The 19,209-nt window shown below is 37.5% G+C and overlaps 1 long non-coding RNA gene across 3 annotated transcripts; it reads left to right on the top strand.

Moving 5' to 3' along the window:
- The first annotated feature begins 8,589 nt into the window (after positions 1 to 8,589).
- On the top strand, positions 8,590 to 16,328 carry LOC131393958 (uncharacterized). 3 transcript variants are annotated; one of them, XR_009216022.1, is made up of 4 exons: positions 8,590 to 11,858; positions 12,947 to 13,165; positions 13,869 to 13,960; positions 14,056 to 16,328. It is a non-coding gene; the product is annotated as an uncharacterized LOC131393958 (long non-coding RNA). The 3 variants fall into 3 exon arrangements; XR_009216021.1 differs by having other exon boundaries at positions 12,898 to 13,165; XR_009216020.1 differs by lacking the exon at positions 8,590 to 11,858 and having other exon boundaries at positions 12,569 to 13,165.
- Positions 16,329 to 19,209: the final 2,881 nt, after the last annotated feature.

Genomic DNA, 19,209 nt, shown 5'->3' with positions numbered 1-19,209 from the left:
TTGTCTTTGTGATTCTAAATCTCCACCCTTGTCTTACATCAAATTTCTCCTGCCTCTGTAACTTGGCTCTTAACAACTATTTTCCCAAACTCAGAAACCGAAAGAGAATGCAGCATGTCCTTCCAATGTCACACTGGGGCATTGTCTAACAAGCACACAGATTTAAATTCTCTAGGAAAATGTATCTGTATTTGACTTTGGTATTTACCATTTGATGAGAACTCAGATGCTGAAGTTATATGTTAACTTGAAGAATTATCTGGTACAGAAGAAATCCTCAAGGTTTTGGTTTTATTGCCCTGAAGGGTATTAACCAGTTTTGTATCTAATCTAAGCAATCTAATTTTAACATTCTTTTTTATTCCTGATGATCTGTACAAACTACTGCTTCTCATTCCTCTTGGAACCAACTTTACTCTCTGATTGTTTCTTTAACTAATTACTGAGTTGAATAAAATCTTTGACACATGACCATCTATATTTGTAGAAGAATCATGTTTTCAAGCCTTCAAAATACTTTGAGGGGGCCGGCCCCGTGACTTAGCGGTTAAGCGCGCCCTCCACTACTGGCGGCCCAGTTTCGGATCCCGGACACGCACCGACGCACCGCTTGTCCGGCCATGCTGAGGCCACGTCCCACATACAGCAGCTAGCAGCATGTGCAACTACAACATACAACTATCTACTGGGGCTTTGGGGAGAAAAAGGGAAAAAGAGGAAGATTGGCAATAGATGTTAGCTCAGGGCCAGCCTTCCTCAGCAAAAAGAGGAGGATTGGCATGGATGTTAGCTCAGGGCTGATCTTCCTCACAAAAAAAAAAAAAAAAAAGAAAATACTTTGACACAGACTACTGACCTTCTGAATAAAAATATCCACTATATCCTTCTAGCCACAAAGACTTTACATGTGCAGTTCCTGATACTTCAGTTACCGCTCTCCCTCTTTTTGCTAATTCTGGCTCATTCTTCAGTTCTTAGCCTAAGTGTCTTGCCTTAAAGAAGCCACCTTTAACATCCTTAACAAGAGCAAATCCTGAGACAGCATTGCACCAGTTACAGCTTCTTATGCAAAGCACGGTTGCAATTTTATATTTATTTGGGTGATTATTTGATTACCTTTTCCACTAGACTTTAGTAAATTCCATGAGAGTAAGGACTGTGCCTGTTTCTGTTTATCCACTTTAGCTTGTGTTAAACAGTGCCCAGCACAAATCCTCAAATATTCATTGAGGAAAAAAGCAGTAAGTAGTGTGGTAAATTATGGGACTGGGTGGGTGATGGTAGAGTGTTCAAGTCTTGGAGGGGAGGTATACCTGTGTCAAACCTAAAAGGTGAGAAAAGAATATTCAGGTGAAATGATAGTTTTGTTTGCTAGGGCAGCCATAATGAAGTATCACAAACTGAGTGACTTAAGCAACAAAAACTTATTGTCTCATAGTTCTAGAGGCTAGAAATCCAAAATCAAGGTGTTGGCAGGGTTGGTTTCCTCTGAAGACTGTTCCATGTCACTCTCTTAGCTTCTGGTGGTTCACTGACAATCTTTGGTGTTCCTTGGCTTATTGACATCACTCCCTTCTCTGCATTTATCTTTACTTGGCATTCTCCCTGTGGTTCTGCCTCTTCACATGGCATTTTTTTTTTTCATATGGGCACCAGTCACATTGGATTTAGGGGCCCACCCTACAGTACGGCCTCATTTTAACTTAATGATGACCCTATTTCCACTTAATGTCACATTCCAAGGTACAGGGAGTTAGGACAGTGGCATCTTTTTTTTTTTGGTGTTGGGGGGAGGGTGGAGTGGGGACAATGACAGTTCAACCCATAGCAAATGGGTTGGTGTGAGATGGTTTTTCATGTATAGCAGCAGGTTTGCAAATTGTTCATCCTAAAACCATCTGAGTCTTTAAAAATCCCAATATCTGGGCTGGCCCGGTGCGCAAGTAGTTAAGTGTGCGCACTCCACTGTGGTGGCCTGGGGTTTGCAGGTTCGGACCCCGGGCACGCACTGACGCACCACTTGTCAAGCCATGCTGTGGCGGCGTCCCATATAAAGTAGAGGAAGATGGGCATGGATGTTAGCCCAGGGCCAGTCTTCCTCAGCAAAAAGAGGAGGATTGGCAGATGTTAGCTCAGGGCAGATCTTCCTCACCAAAAAAAAAAAAAAAAAAAAAAAAATCCCAATATCTCAGCCACCCCTCCCCACAAACACACCAATTATGTCAAAATCCTGGGTTGGAACCCAGGCATGACTTTTCCAAAGCTCCCTAGGTGACTACAATATGCAGCCAAGATTAGGAAGAAAATTAGCAGAAGCAAGAAGCGGAAAACAGCTGGTTTGGTCAGTGGCTATAGCCTTTTGTGTGGTTTGCAATTTTAAGCCTTAAAATGTAAAGATGTAGTGATTGTGCTGAGGAGGTGGACTATTAGTTTGCAGATTAAGGTGAGCTTTGCACACTGACTCTAGTGATGAGCAAGCATGCGTCGTTCATCCGACTGGGACTGCCAATCAAACTGCTATTTTAGGAAGATATTTGGTGGGGTTAGGAATAACTGAAAGTTGCTTTAAGAAACTTTGTCTTGGATATCTGAGCTAAGTAAGACCTAGGAAATATCAGGCCATTGGACGAACCTCCCTTGGTTTGGAACACCCTAGCATTGTCCCACCACAGTGGGGAGATAACTCTAAAAACACTTTGCATATGATAATTTTTTTGCCCAGAGTTTGTTTAAGTAAAAAATCCAGTTTCATTCTGTAGTTATAACTTGGAAATATTGCTTTACAAATGTGTAGAGAAGTCAAGCTGTGAGATTCTTTATAGCTGAATACTGATATTGCTGGGTTAAAAATTAAGGGAAAGCTCACAGCTCATACCAATCAAGACCTACTCCTACCTTCACTTGAGAGTCAGGGCAGTTTGCCTGAAAGAATCTGTCTGCGGCTAAAAGAAGGCAAGGTAAGTGACATTCACTGTAGTTAATTTTCCTGATCTTGTATAAAGCAAGATAAGGGTAAAGAGGAGATAAAGAATTCATGGGGAATGGGGAAGTGATTTGAAACTTTGATTTCTCAAATTGCCTGATTAGAATGTGATAATTGCCCATCAGTGGTATGTTGAAGTTAAATAGCAACAGATGGGGAGTGGAAAGAGGTGAAGAAGCTTGCATTTGTGTGTCGACAAATTGCAAAATATGCAAGAGAATGGGACATTTGCCCCGAAAGGGAACCAAGTGTGAGATTAGAAATTTACCTCCATGTGAGAGGAAGGAATTCTCTGCAGCAATAGTTTCATGTGGTAGACTGATAAAAAGAATGTTGAATGTAAATATTACATATTAAAATAATTTAAGTTTGTACATATGCTCTCTGCAAGGTAGGGTTTCAAATGCTTTATATATATTACCTCGTCTATTTCTTTTAACTCTAAGAGGTAGATGCTTTATTTTTATTTTACCCAGACAGAAATATGCTAAAAATCACAGAGAGCGATGCAAACTTGAAAAACCAGGCTATTTATTCTTTCCACCCACACCGATTCTATCTCCCTAAAGGTATTCGGTCAGATAACAGGTTGACTGGAGGGGAGGGGGTGGGTAGTTGGGGCCTGGCGAAGATGTGAAAGTGAAATTCACATTTCTTGAAAGCAGTTAATGGAGACTTAATGTAAAATTATTTTCATGAAATGTCTTGACATATTTGTAAATTAGAAAACACATTAAATCCTTATGTGAATACGTTTTTTCTAAATGAGTATTTTAATGAGCTTTTTGTTCATCTCAATGAACACTCTCTAATCAGCTAAAGATTATCCAGTATTGTGTTTCTTGTTTCAGGGAGGAGACCTATGTGGTCATTCCAAACACTTAAAGATATTAGTGGATTTTCTATTTGAAAAAGGGCGTGGGTCTGAGGGTCTAAGAGTACTTGTTGCATCTCCTTACCTCTTGCTCTTTGGCCTGTGAAATTTCTGAAGCTAAAAGCTGTTCCTACATTTTAACATCTTTTTTTTTTTTTTTTCTGAGGAAGATCAGCCCTGAGCTAACATCTGATGCCAATCCTCCTCTTTTGTCTGAGGAAGACTGGCTCTGAGCTAACATCTGTGCCCATCGTCCTCTACTTTATGGGACGCCGCCACAGCATAGCTTGACAAGCAGTGCGTCGGTGTGCGCCTGGGATCCGAACCAGCAAACCCTGGGCCGCCACAGCGGAGCACGCGCACTACCACTTGCACCACCGGGCTGGCCTAAAGCTGTTCCTACATATGATGTTGAGATTCAAAGATGAATGAATTTTAGTCCAGGGACTATAAATGTGAATTCCCTCTGAGAATATACTCTCCTTATCTTCATCATGGACTTAGATGGCTTGTTGTGGAGGGAAAGACAGAGATGCTCGTTCTCTAGGTCTAGAGTATTTGGGAAAATAGTGTGTGATGTGCTTCACCTCTTTTAAGACTGAAGCCTCTTTTCAAAAACTTATGAAAAAGACATGTCAATATCAAGACTGTCATCCCCACTCCCAGTCAAAGCCAAGTACATTCCCAAATGTGCTGACATCTTAGGCATCCTGTGTTTTACGTAAACTTCACGGGTTCACTTTGTTTCAACTTAGGGGTCATCATTGACTCCTCTATTTTGCTCCCTTTCTACGTTCAATCCATCAGCAAGTACTGTTACCTCTACTTTCTATATATATATATATTCTAGTATCCAAACTTGTTTTTTTTACTCTCTTTCCTCTTACCACTCTAGTCCAAACTCTTTCACTTAGACTACTGTCTAATGGGTTGCTGCCACTCTTGTCTTCCTCAATCTACGTTCCACAAAGAAAGGCCTTCCCTGAACATTCCATCTAATTCCCACTCTTTCTCTTACCCTACATTATTTTCTTTAGAGCATCATTCGTTACCTGAATTAATATTTATTTAACTTATGTCTTCCCTTTCCTGAATGTAAACTGCATGATGGCAAGGGCTTGGAATGAATGGTGAAAAAGAAAACATGTATTTATTAATTAATCACTATATGCCAAGTATTTTATAGGCGAGAACAAAACAAAGTTCTCTGATATCAGTGAATAGATGAGACAGTTTGACTTTGGAGCTTTGGAGTACAATTGTGCTTAAGGACTTGTCAGAGTTGATTTTGCTTTTTGTTGTGTCTAGATAATAGCTGCTAATGAAGTAGATTTTTCTAGTATTTCATCATGATCCATGGACCATCAGGTTTTGCCAAGTATGTCTCTGAATATATGCCTTAAAAAATCAGAACTGAACATTTTCTGATCCAAGAGCAGCCTAGCTTTCTAGCGCAGATATAAAGCCTGAGATGTATCCACAGGTGAACGTGTAGCCTGATTCACTTGCTTCAAATAGAATCCACTGTGAGGAGGAGTTAAACCTTTTTAATCATCAAGAACAAATGATCTTTATTTACATATGCACAGCAGTTTACTCTTGTTACGTGTATGGAGTATAGTAATTCTGGCTTAGGGGCAAAGGTCACATAAAGTATCTACTAAAGAGACAGCTATAGCTACACATAGATTAAAAATGGACAATTACAGGTTAAGACTGTGTACTAATTGGAAATCCCAAGAGCCATCTCCCTGTGGGTCCATGATGGTTGCTCTGGGAAATTGCCCTGTGGCTTTCACATGCTATCAAAATCCAAGGAGTTCTTGAAAGTCCTGTTTTGGCTACTGGTTTCTCAGCATTGAAGCACTTGCAGTTCCTCTCTTTGGGTAAGTTTCTCTAAATTAGAGTTCTCACACAAGGATTGAAACTCTTCTATCTTTTTAAAAACTAAGTCCAAGAGAAGATACTACCTAATACTGTTAGGTGTCAAAAATATATATATATATTACCATTGGCTAGTTGAGAACATGATGGGTTTTGTTCCCCAATGAAAGGTTAGTGGCGTGTTCTTTTTGTTTGACAATACAGCCATACTTTCATAGAGTATATATAAAAAATGCATTTTCCCTTTGGAAAAGATGTCTTATTTATGTCTCTATCCTTAAACACTGTGAGTGTCCCACAGTACCACTCATTAAATATTTAGTGAATGGACTTCTTGTTAAAAATGAATGGCCTTTTTCTTAATGAGTTGGTTATTGGTGAGATACTATATTAAAAAGAGAAAATAAGGTCTGCATACAGAATAGTGAGATCCGGGTCCCTACCCCCACTTGGCTTCTAAAATGCTGGCAATCAGGTTTTTCCCTTGACCCAAGGGAGAATATTGAACCAAAAGGAAAGTTGCCCAAGAGAAAAGACGTGGTATTTGGTGTCCCACATAGTTTCCGAATTACCTTTTAAGTATCCTACTCATAGATAGATATGGATGACAAATGATCATTTAAGAAAAATCTGGAATATCAAAGATAAAGACCAATAGTAAGAAGTGGAATTTGGAGGAAAACCTCAAAACTACTGTTAATATCTTCAGAGAGATGAAAAGATATTCTAGAAATACTGTGTACGTATAAACAAAAAATAAAAGAACTTAGCAATACAAAAGAAAGCAGTAAAGAAATTCAGTGAAAAAAGTTGGAAAGAAAAAAATTTGAAATATTGTAGAAAGAGCAAGAAGATGAAAAATAGCTGAAAAAGCAAAAGTAGATCAATCTATATCTAATTTAGAGAGTCTACCATCTGACTGACCAATGGGAGTTCCAAAGAGAGAGAAGAGAGAAAGTAGAGGGGAGGAAAATTTCAAACAGATTTTAGATTGATGGATTTTACATTGAAAATGTCCCTCATGTGCCAGTGTGGTGAATGAAAGCATCCACACCAAGGCAGAACATTATCAGGGATATCCTAGAATATCAAAGATAAAGAGGATTTTAACTTCAAGAGGGAGAGAGAATAGGTCACACATGTAAAATTTAATAGCAGAATGGCTTTTACTTCTCAATATTGGTATTAGAAAATAAAAGTCAAAGGAGTAATGCCTTTCCCAATTCTGGGGAGAAATGCTTGCCAACTTACATTCCATACCTAGCCAAATTATTAATTTAGTGTGGAAATACCTTTGCTTGCAAAGCTATAATAGAATGTGCTCCATTACAATGGGAGAGTAACAAGAAATGGTAGATGCAAAACAGGACAGATATGGGAACTACCAAAATGATGATGAAGAAGAAAATTCCCAGAATGACATAATGGCTAGCCCAAATTAAAACAAAAAGTAGAAGATTCACAAAAAGGTAACTTGAAGGAAAAAAAAATAGAACTGATTATTCGATAGATATTTGACTATGTCAAGAAGAACTTTATAGCTCCATAGGAAAGTTTAAGGAACAAATTAGTGATTGGTACATTAAAAAACAAATAAGGAAAGAAAACTAAACATGGAAAAATGAGACGATTATTAACTCCATACGCAAAGTTGTTGATTAATAAAGAGTATTTACGTTTGCTCAGCTGAAGGATATTTCTGTGGTCACAAAGTACACAACGAAAAAGGATTTGATGAAGTGTTGCTATGACTATAGTGGAATGATGGGGGAGGGGAAGTTACGTGTAGGGAGTAGGGGAGAACGCAAGTTAATCCTTATTTCTTATGGTAGGGAGCTATTGATAATGCCTAATAATTAAAAGAAAGATGTAAATTCTCTAAGACAGTACTGAGTTGAACATGATTGTGTCCAGGTAGCAGGAATAGAGGAGACGGGCTTGGACCTGTGGTTTTGTTTTGATCTGTTTTTTTAATTTTAAACCTTATAGTACTTGTTGATCTTATGAACTAAAGTATGTGTATTATTTTGATAAAAGTAAATTAAATTTAAAACACTGAAGAATGAATAAATGGTAGGCTATATTTTCTTTAAGCAACTAAGAAAATTTTAATGTCAGAGGTTACCTGGACTATCAGATTATTTCTATGACAGTTATATAATATGAGGGATATTTTAAAGTATTCTAACTGAGGTGTTATCAAGACCTTTGGCTTTCATGAGAAAATCTATATAATTCCAAAGAAAGGCAAAGAAAAAAAGAGGAAACCTCAACAATTTAAGGAGGAAAATCAGAAGAGAAGCCAATAAGAGACAAGGCAGTGAAGGTCCAGAGAGCTCCTCAGAAAGCTTGAATCCTGGGCAAATAAAGTGAAAGTTTGGTAAAAACAAATCAATAAACTATCAACTGCTGCAGGCTTATAGAAGCCTATGGGAAACTTAATAAAATGAAAGCAGTCTAACATAGAAAATTATTCTTATAAGAACATACCTGAAGGAAAAAAGAGAAACACGTGGAGATGTTCCAGCTGGGATTTGGTGCAGAGGTCAGCGATCCGCTACTGGTTATTTTGGGAGTGATTTAGTCCTCCAGCAATGCTGCAATGTTTCCTCAAACTTGTGTCTAACAAAAAGCTTGCACTTCCTAGGCTAATAGTTAGCAAGCTTGATAGCTGTAAACAAGTCGTAAGCAATGGTTTGAATTGTAGATGGATGAGAATTGTTTTGAATATTTAAAATTAACTTAGTAATTTATAAAATAAACTTAATTATTAATCTTAATAAATTAATAATACTTATTATATTAAGTGTTATTAATATTAACAACTGATTGATACTTAATAAATTAATCACTATGGGAATGTAGGATCTGCCAGGCACCCAGAATAACAGGAGACTGAGAATATAAATCTAAGGGCTAACAGGTTTTACTTTCCCCCCAGGGTAAGGATGTGTTCTGCTGACACTTCCTATACCAGTCAGGTCTCGATGTCTATAGAATTTCTATAAGTAGAAATATTACGAACATAAACCATGTGTATAAGTATTTTTGAATAATAATTAGGCATTACGTATAAAGTGTCTATGGTTCAGTTTAACACTCCACTTTTGGGATCTATCATGAGACTGACTTGTGCAAAGAGTGTCAATAGCAGCTGGAAGATGGACCAAGATATCTGCTCTTGCTCTGTGTGGCCACCTTACTCCAGTGAAGTTTCTCTGCTCTTTATAAAAACAAATGGAGAATGTCATCTGACCTAACCAAGGGTCTGTGCCTCTGTCTGTGAGTGCAAGCATGCTCTTCCTGCCAATCTGTAGCTCACTGGAAATGCTCTCCCTCTACCACAACTGCTTTGAGTGACAAAGCAGCATGGAAAAGTCTAAAACACCCATAAGCAGGTGGGAAGACTGGAGGTAAGTGAACCTGAGGCTGATTTGACAGCTCATTAATTTGAAGACTGGTCCATATTCTTTCCATCCTTGCCACCCTCCGTCCATCCTTCATTCCCTTCCATCCTCAACGTTTTGCCTCTTGTCATCAGCAGTGTCCTTCATTGATCACAGGTGGTTGTTGGAGTTCTGGGCATTACCCTCATCCAAACAAGAGCGTCCAAAGTGGGGGCGGGGAGGGGAGATTTCTATTTTTAAGATTCTCTCATGTCTAGCAGGACTCCTATTCCCACAATAAGACTGCCAGAAAGTATGTTTATTAGACTTACTGCAGGAAGGGAAAACACACTTGACAGGATCTCATATGGCTGCAAATGGGGAAATTAGTGAACGATGTTTACAGGGTTTTAGGGCCTATGTCAGTAATTTCTAAGGTGGGTTTTGCAAGGCAGAGAAGTGACAGAGTTTGGGGCAAGTTTATGACATCGTAGCATAGGCTCAGTAATCACAGCATGCAAAGGGCCTAAACAACTATTGATGAGTATGCCACTCTTGTTAATCAAGCTATTTTAGGTGGCCCACAGTCTTATCTTTCAGAAGTAAATTGCCCAAAGCAAATTTCTAAATTCTTTGTTTGGTCTTAGTATTGTTTAACATAGGTGTAGGACTTTATGTTGGTTTCAGTTCTCATTTATTAGGCAAAAAAATCTTTCATAGAAGTTTCCAGAAGACTGCCCCTTAACTGCGTTATGTACAGAAATAAGTAAAGCAACTTAGTGTGAGTATTTCTCTGTGTCTGTGGTGGCTGGAGAGATACAGTGTCATAAAAATGGAATAACGTTAGAAATGCTACTCTTTTTTTTTTTTCCTTTGTGTTACTCAGGTAGGTGGTCAAATTTGACTGAAAGCATTATTCAGCCTCTTTCTGTTCCTGTTTCTCCCCACTTCAACTAGTAGACTTCTCCTTTAATCTGAACCCCTGATAATTCTTTTGTGTTAGTTCCCTCCACTCATTGCTGTACTAAAGCCTACTAGAGCCAATTGTTACATATTCAGGAACTGTGCTAGTCAGTTGACGTCACATTTGTACTTTGAAATCAGTCGTGTTGGATGTATTTACACCATGGAAATCAGTGAATGCTACAAATGAGGGCTCCCCACCCTCAGCCGGTTGTTAAACATTTACCAGCACACCACCGCCAGTAGGTCCTACTCTTAAGAAAGTATTCGATTTTATAATTACTTTAATTTTTCAGGAAAAAAAAATCAAAGAATTGTTGAACTTAAATATTCATTTGCTATAAGGAAGACCATTTCCTGTAATCTCTCTAAGGTTATGAGAAAAAAAGTTACGAAAAACATAAAGGCATTTAAGTCTTCATCTGTTTGGAAACTATGCTCAATTAGGTTTTGATGTTCTTTGTCTGCTGGATCTTCCCATTATTTTCCAAGAGAAATAGGAATCAGTATTTTTATTTGAAATCTTTCAAATAAAATTCTAACAACAACGAAAATGTTGATCTGCTAGTTTTTGACCCCTGTGAGGACCTTTGAGATTCTTTTAGGAAGAGTGTTCTGGAGACAGTATAACCAAAGAATAGTCTGGAAAGCTGAGATAAGGATGGCCTGAGGGCACTGAGATCTACTGTTCCTCTTGGAACACCTGAGATTGTCCCACCAAAAAAGGGCATAATTAGCAAGTATCCTGAAGCAAATTCCAATTGATGAAAATGATAACTTCATTCTGAGGAGACAGAATGACTTATGGACATTACTTAGGATCAAAAAAGAAAGGAAAAAAAGTCTGATTTTATCATGTAACCCAAAAAAAAGATGAGACCAGGATTTCAGTATGGCCAGTGGTTGGTAAAATGTAGTCTTCTCAAGGCTTCCCCAAGGCATAATTTTGCTTTGAGTGGTTCTTGACGAATAGTTTTTCTTCCAGATGATAATCAGTGGAAAATACCAGGGAAGGATTTGAGTGTAAATCCTTTAAAATCAAGAACGGCTGTCCTAATTTGAATTTGAATTTGAGTGTTCTTCTCAATGATAGACATGCATGTCTGACAAAGATAGCCAAGCATTACTTACTTGACTTAAAAGAGCAACCAACCACTCCAGAGCAGCTGAAGCTATACTAGAGACAGAATCAGACACCTACCTCTTTTGTGTGTCCATTTCCATATCAGAAATAGAGGGCTAGTAATTGATACCCAAAGCTGCAGAGGAATAGTGGGTTAGATTGCCTGCTTGGTCTCAAAGTCTAGTGCATCATCTTCGTTATTGATTAGGTAGAAATCTTTGGATCAATTACATAACCTCTCTTGTACTTCAATTTCCTCATCCATAAAATAGGAAATAATAGTATCTACCTCTTTGAGTTGTTGGAAAATATTAAATGAGTTGATAACTCTAAAGCTCTTGGTGCTTGGCACATAGCAAGCACGTAAAGAGTAAAGGTTCCCTGATGGTTCTCCTGGCCACTAATAACATTGACACCATGGATAGGGAAACCTATGTGAGGCCTGGTTTGATGGATATTAACTGCTGACTGAGTATCGATGGCTTCCTCCCCTTCCCCTGATGGGGTCCTTTTCTAGAGTCAAAGCCTTACAGAGGACATTTATTTCATTTTCAGAAGGAGGTTGAGAATATTCTGGATAATCTTAATAAGGAATTTGAGGACTAGAGACTGATTGACAAGAGGAAGAGTTTCCCTCAGAGGAAGGTTTGTGTCTGGTTTCATCTTTTTCTTTGATGAACAAGTTTACACAGAAAAACCATAGCCATAGTTGCATCTTCTTTTATGTAGCGATATCATACAGAAGGATGGTTTTCTATCATTGGAATATGTGTTCCTAGAAGATAAAGTCTGTGTCCCAAAAAATAGTCCAGTGCCTGGCATCTGGGAGGTACTCAGTGAAAATGGGTGAAATGAAGAATTATCTATAGTGTCTGCAAACCCCTGTTTATTCAGGATTTGTCTCTGTTTAGTCAGGATGTAAAATGCTTTTACAAATGTATCATAATCATAATCAATGATTTGAAGAGAGTTTTGGAACTCCATCCTTTTGGTATGCATATTAGTATCTGTGGATATCATGAGAAAATCTTTTCACTTTTAGGAAGGAGTAAAAAAGCATAGAATTCAATATTTTTGAAAGTAAGACATTGGGAATGGTACCTATTCTTGGAGAAGGAAGAGATTATAGCATAAGCAATTTAATAAGAGAAAATAATGCCATGAACTACAGATCTCACTGCAAAAATATGGTCCATGGAAAATGATGTAAAATTTCAGAAAACTTTCCAAATTATAATTTATAAAGTCATATAAATTTCTAAAAATTTGTTTAAGTTGACATCTGTGATGATTATATTAACATAAGGATAGCATCAAACAGGATAAAAGATTCTCTTAGAATATTTTAAATGTTTGGAATTTCCAAACTTATTTGGAAATATCCAAACTAGAAACAAAGCGTAAAAAAGGATGCAGATATTCCCCAGGAGAGACTTGGCTTCAGTTATATGAAATGAGAAATGTGGGGGTCTTAGGGATGATGATATTCAATGGAAATGATCTCTGAAACTATAAGGAACAGCAGTTTGAACATTCTTTAAAAAACAGTGACTTTCTTTTTTTAAGGTGCCATAGTGGACGGTCTCTAAAATGGCCTCATGACCCTACCACCTGGTATTTGTGCCTGTGTAATCCACTCCCTTTAGAGTGTGAATGGGACCTATGACTTGCTTCTAACCCACAGAACACAGCAAAGGTAACAAGATGTTGCTTCTGTCATTGTGTGACATAAGATTGCAACATTTGTCTTTCTGAGAGACTCTCTCCCTTGCTGGCTTTGAGGAAGCAAGCAGCCATTTGAGATGGTCCACAAGGCAAGAAACTGTGGGCAGCCTCTGGTCAACAGCCAGCAAGAAACCGAGTTCCTCAGTCCAAGACCCGGCAAGGAACTGAATGCTTCCAACAACCACGTGAGCTCAGAAGTGAATCTTCCCCCAGTAAAGCTTTCAAAGGTAACTCAGCCCTGGCTGACACCTTGAGTGTAGGCTTGCAGAGGACCCAGCTGAGCTAGTCCCAACTCCTGACCAGTGAGAGGATGGTTGTGTATCATTTTCGGGCACTAAGTTTATGGTAATATTGTTATACGGCAGTCAATAACTAATGTAGGCAATACGTTGTCACGATGGTTCTTAAAGACTATGATGATAAAAACATGTTAAAAGAAAGATGAAGATAGGGAATAGTGGGTCTTTTATACAAGAGCGCTACCCCTCCAACCAAAGTTTCAGATACTGCCACTCAACTACACCCCCAGTTCCCCACTCTTAGGCCTCGAATACTGGAAACTGGCTGAGATTAGGGAACCTTGTATCTTAAGTTTTCAGTGTTAGGAAAGGCTTCCTGCCAGACTTTCCTTTCCACCTCAGCTTTTTATTTTGAAAAAAAAAAAAAATTCACCTACAGAAAAGTTGAACGAACATCTACCTACCTTCCTGTTTTGCCACAGTAGCACTTTCCCTCTCTTTCTCCACTCAGACACACATGCACATTCAGGCTCTGGTTTTGATTTGGCAAAATTAAATAACTTGTGTAGGCCGGCGTGTGTATGGGGGGGGCACATTTGTGGTATTCTCAGAAGACAGTGCTACAAACCAGCCTAGGTCCAGATGTTGACTCAAAGAACAGTTCTAACTCCTCATCATCATCTCCCCCCAGGAAAGAAAGCAATTCACTGAAGACCTTTGTATCTATTCTGTTCTCTCAGAGAGGGTTTGGGACAGACTGCATGGTTCCAGTAAGCTGAGGAGGTATCTTTTTTGTTGATTCGCCAGTGTGCTATGTACTGGGACTTGGGTCTTTGTTGAATGGCCTGAGAGAGTAATTGAATGTTTTCCCTACACAGGAGGAAGGAACTAGTATGCTACCTTTCTTCAAATTCCGCCAGGAGCAACTCCTTGTGATAGCTTATGAAGAACACTGAAAGTTTGTGTTAAGTGTCTGCAAGCTGTCATCATGAAAATGGAGAAATATGAACTACCCCCTCCGAGCTCTGTCACACAAATACAACTATAATTAATTTGATATGGAATATTTCCTGCAATTCCCTTTCCCCTGTTAAAGTTTTAATTTGTGTAACCGGAACCATCTTAGGTATAATTATAAAAGGCACTTAATTTACTTTGATGGCTAAATTACAAGGCTATGTGGAAACTTTTTAAAATGTATTTTTTGCATAAATAATACCTACACTTCCTTACATCTACTCCATCCAACCAAATATCCCTCTCCAGAGATTCTGTAAATATACAAGCATGTATAAATTTCTTTTCTTTTTTTGATTCAACATTGGTTTATAACAGTCTATAAATTGCAGGTGTACATCATTGTATTTCGATTTCTGTCTAGATTACATCATGTTCACCACCCAAAGACTAATTACCATCCATCACCATACACGTGTGCGAATTACCCCTTCACCCTCTTCCCTCCCTCTCTCCCCTCTGGTAACCACCAATCCAATCTCTGTCTCTATGTGTTTGTTGTTTTTATCTTCTATTTATGAGTGAGATCATATGGTATTTGACTTTCTCCCTCTGACTTATTTCACTTAGCATAATACCCTTAAGGTCCTTCCATGTTGTCACAAATGGTACTATTTCATCATTTTTTATGGCTGAGTAGTATTCCATTGTGTATATATACCACATCTTCTTTATCCATTCGTCCCTTGATGGGCGCTAGGTTGCTTCCAAGTCTTGGCTGCTGTGAATAATGCTGCGGTGAACAAAGGGGTGCATATATCTTTATACATTCATGTTTCCATGTTCTTTGGATAAGTACCCAGCAGTGGAATAGCTGGATCATATGGTAGTTCTATTCTTAATTTTTTGAGGAATCACCATACTGTTTTCCATAGTGGCTGCACCAGTTTACAGTCCCACCAGCAGTGTATGCGAGTTCCCTTCTCTCCACATCCTCTCCAACACATGTTGTTTCCTGTCTTATTAATTATAGCCATTCTGACGGGTGTAAGGTGATAGCTCATTGTAGTTTTGATTTGCATTTCCCTAATAATTAGTGATGTTGAATGTCTTTTCACGTGCCTGTTGGCCATTTGTATATCTTCTTTGGAAAAGTGTCTATTCAGATCTTTTGCCCATTTTTTAATTGGGTTGTTAGTTTTTTTGTTGTTGAGATGTATGAGTTCTTTTTATATTTTGGAGATTAACCCCTTATCAGATATATGGTTTGCAAATATCTTCTCTCAATTGTTAGGTTTTCTTTTTGTTTTGTTGATGGTTTCCTTTGCTGTGCAGAAGCTTTTTAGTTTGATGTAGTCCCATTTGTTTATTTTTCCCGTTGTTTCCCTTGCCTGATCAGACATGGTGCTTGAAAATATGCTGCTAAGACTGGTGTTGAAGAGCGTACTGCCTATGCTTTCTTCTAGAAGTTTTATGGTTTCAGGTCCTACATTCAAGTCTTTAATCCATTTTGAGTTAATTTTTGTGTATGGTGAAGGATAATGGTCTATTTTCATTCTTTTGCATGTGGCTGTCCAGTTTTCCCAACACCATTTGTTGAAGAGACTTTCCTTTCTCCATTGTATGTTCTTGGCTGCCTTGCAAAAATCAGCTGTCCGTAGAGGTGAGGATTTTAAATTCTTTTTAATAGACTAATTATAGCATACTTTTCCACATATTTTTTCACAATATATCACAGAATTCCTTTTGTCTATCTACCTATATCTGTCTATTTTTTCTTCATTCTCTTATTACAGTGCATGTGTATTCAAAAGCACACTAGTGTGTTTTATATACTAGGCTCCCTGTCAGTAATTTGTTTTCAAATTTTCACTGTAACACATGATGTTACAATAAACAGCATTGTATAAAGTAATTTTATATAATACATGTTCAATTAGATATTTAGGGTGAATTTCCTATAAGTAGAAATACTGAGTCACAAAGTATGTGCCTTACAATTTTTATGTATGTCATTGTTTTCCACAGAAATATCAACATATGTTTTCACTCCCAATTGTCTCTTTCCCTTTATCTTGGCCTATAGTGTAATCAAACCTTTTTTAATGCTTTATTTGTCTTTGGAAATATGCATACAGAATATATGTATAGGTAGGTAGATATGCATAAGTGTATATACACACACACACACACACACACACACGTACATTTCCACACAGAGAGAGCCACTAAATAATAATAAAATACCTGTGAACCTATCACCTAGTTTAAAGGAAAAAAATAAAATATTACTAATGTCTTACACACTTTCTGTGGGCATCTCCTTGACTGTTTCTCTCTTCCTTCCCCCCAAAATAATGACTATTTTGAATTTTGCATTTATATCTGTAAATATTTTCCTTGTGTGGTTTTCTTGATTTATAAAAGGTAACTAGGTATTAAGGAAGTTATTCTTTTGTGATATTAGTTGCAGACTTTTCCCAGTTCTTGTTTGTTTTAATGTTGCTTCTTGCAGTTTTTGCTGTGTAGTTGAATCTTCTATAGCTTCTGTATTTTGTGCTATGTTTAGAAAAATCCTCCCCACTGTGATATTATTTTTTAAAAATCTCTTTTTTATGATTAGTTTTCTTTTCCTTTTTCAATGGGTTTCTTTGCATAGATGCTTTCCTGAATTTTGAATTGGTAATCATTCTTAGACTACCACTCCCATCATAGAATCACACTTGACATTGTTTTGGGCCATGTACAGAGTCTTACATTTTCCCTTTTCAGCATCTCCATCAGTAGAGGCATATTGTTGATTAATTTAAAAACTAACCCTGGGATATCCAGTTTGCCTGATGTTGTAGCTATTGATTTTGCAGAAAACAATTACTAATTCAGAATTTAAAGGATATCTGGCATAGAAGTACCCTGCTGGATTTAAATATACTGTTTTTATTTTTAAAGAGTGTTAATACCAGTTAATATAGAAAATTGGGATTGACTACATCAAATTCTACTACGTGGAGATAAACCACTGCTGTTAACATTTTAATGTATTTCCTTTCAATTTATTTCTCTATTAATGTATATGTATTTTTATATTAAAAATAAATTAGTATTGAGATATTCAGTAATTTATATCCTGCTGATTTCCTATTATAATTTGATATAAATATCTTTCTGTGTCCATATAAATCAAAGTCATTTTAATAGCTATATGGCTACATCCTATCAGTTTACCATAAATGAATTACCCAAGTTATGATTGGATCCAATTAAGCTGTTAATAATTTTTGCTTATCTGTACATCTGATAGACAATCAACTTGGTTTCGGTCACATAGTTCTGTTATTTGGGATGGAGGCTCCAATAAAGTGCTTTTCAAATGGAGATGATAAATAAATAGAGGTTGGAAACCTTTTGGTATACCTGCAGAGTGGAGTCAGATTGCTTAAAAATAATCTAGCACATTGTCAGTGGTAAACAAAGCTCTTGCATTAAAAAGTGTTTCTACTCAGTTACTTGAGTCATATTAAAAGAACAAATCTAGTTTGGAAAAGTCCATTATGCAAAATGACTTGTTTGTGTTTGATGAGAAGGAGCAACTGAATTGATGTTTGTTCAGGAACTGCCCAGGCCTACAGTCAGTGAATGCGTAAAATCTAATCCCATTTGTGGAGAAACACAGCTCAGAGCTGTACTTCTAGAACCGCACTATTCAACACACTAGCCACTAGCCACATGTGCCCACTTAAATTTAGTTTAATTAAAATGAAGTTAAATTAAAAATTCAGTTCTTCAGCCAAACTGGCCACATTTCAAGTGCCCAATACTTGTGGCTAGTGGCTGCCACATTGGACCGTGCAGCTATAGAACATTTCCATCATTGCGGAAAGCACTGTTCTAGAAAAGTAAACTGAGACCATTTTGCAAAATACAATGGGGCCAGATTGGGTTGGGAGGGTCCTATCAGAAGGCTGTTTTTGTGGTCCATTCCAAGATGGCATTAGTAGAAAGGGAAAAAGAGATTGATATGGGATGATATTCAGTTATCATAGGGTGTAAAACATGATGCTGTAACTTTTAACTTGGGAGACTGGGAGATAGAAACATCATGAAGAAAAATGTAGGACACATAAGGAGCAGCAGATGTAGAGGAAAGATCCTCTGGGAATTTGCTGAGTTGAATATTGGGGGCTATCCAGATAAAGCAGATCAAAGCATTGGTGCTTAGAATGAGTCTTATAGTCATGAGTGGATTTTTGAGACAGGTCAGACAACTACTTTCTACACTAAACAAATCTTAAGTGTACCGCTCAATTAACTTTTACCCATTTATGCACCAGTGGTAACCTACCACTTATGTTTAGATTCAAAAGATTTCCATCACCCCCCAAGGTCATCTAGTGCACCTTCCTAGACAATACCTAACCTCCAGAAGAGTACCCACTATTCTGACTTCTATTACAAGATTAGTTTTACATTTTCCTGAACTTCACATGAATGAAATGATAGAATATTGGTCGTGAGATTTTTCCATGCTGTTTCTTGTATCAATAGTTATTTTATTACTGTTGATATTGCTGTGTAGTAGTCCATGGTATAATCAAATAACAGTTTTGTTTATCTCTTCTGCTGTTGGTGGACATTTGGATTGTTTCTAGGTTTTAGCTATTGTGAGCAAAACTGCTATAAATAACCTTGTACACGCTTTTTGGTGGACACGTGTATTAATTTCACTTGGTTATATATCTAGAAGTGTAATTCCTGGGCTGCAGAGTTCTTTCTGGAACATGTGCAAATAAAAGAACGCATTCAAAAGTTTATATACATCTCACATCTTGGCATTTTACTATTTGTTGCGTAACATTTTTGTGTGCATATGCACGCACATTCATGCGAAGATCATAGCCTTTTGTAGGTGTAACATTAGCAATAATAAAGTAAAATAATGGAATGGCAAAAATAATATTCATCGAAAAAAAAAACATAGAAATTATAAAATACCTAGGAATTAACGGAAAATGTGAAAGACTTATGGAGAAGTTAATAATAAAGGTTATTTAAAGATCTTAAAAGTGGGAAGACAC

This window comes from Diceros bicornis, chromosome 29 (assembly GCF_020826845.1).
Source record: "Diceros bicornis minor isolate mBicDic1 chromosome 29, mDicBic1.mat.cur, whole genome shotgun sequence".
NCBI lineage: Eukaryota > Metazoa > Chordata > Mammalia > Perissodactyla > Rhinocerotidae > Diceros > Diceros bicornis.
Note: the sequence above shows the minus strand (reverse complement) of the source record. Positions and strands in the feature narration are given on the sequence as shown.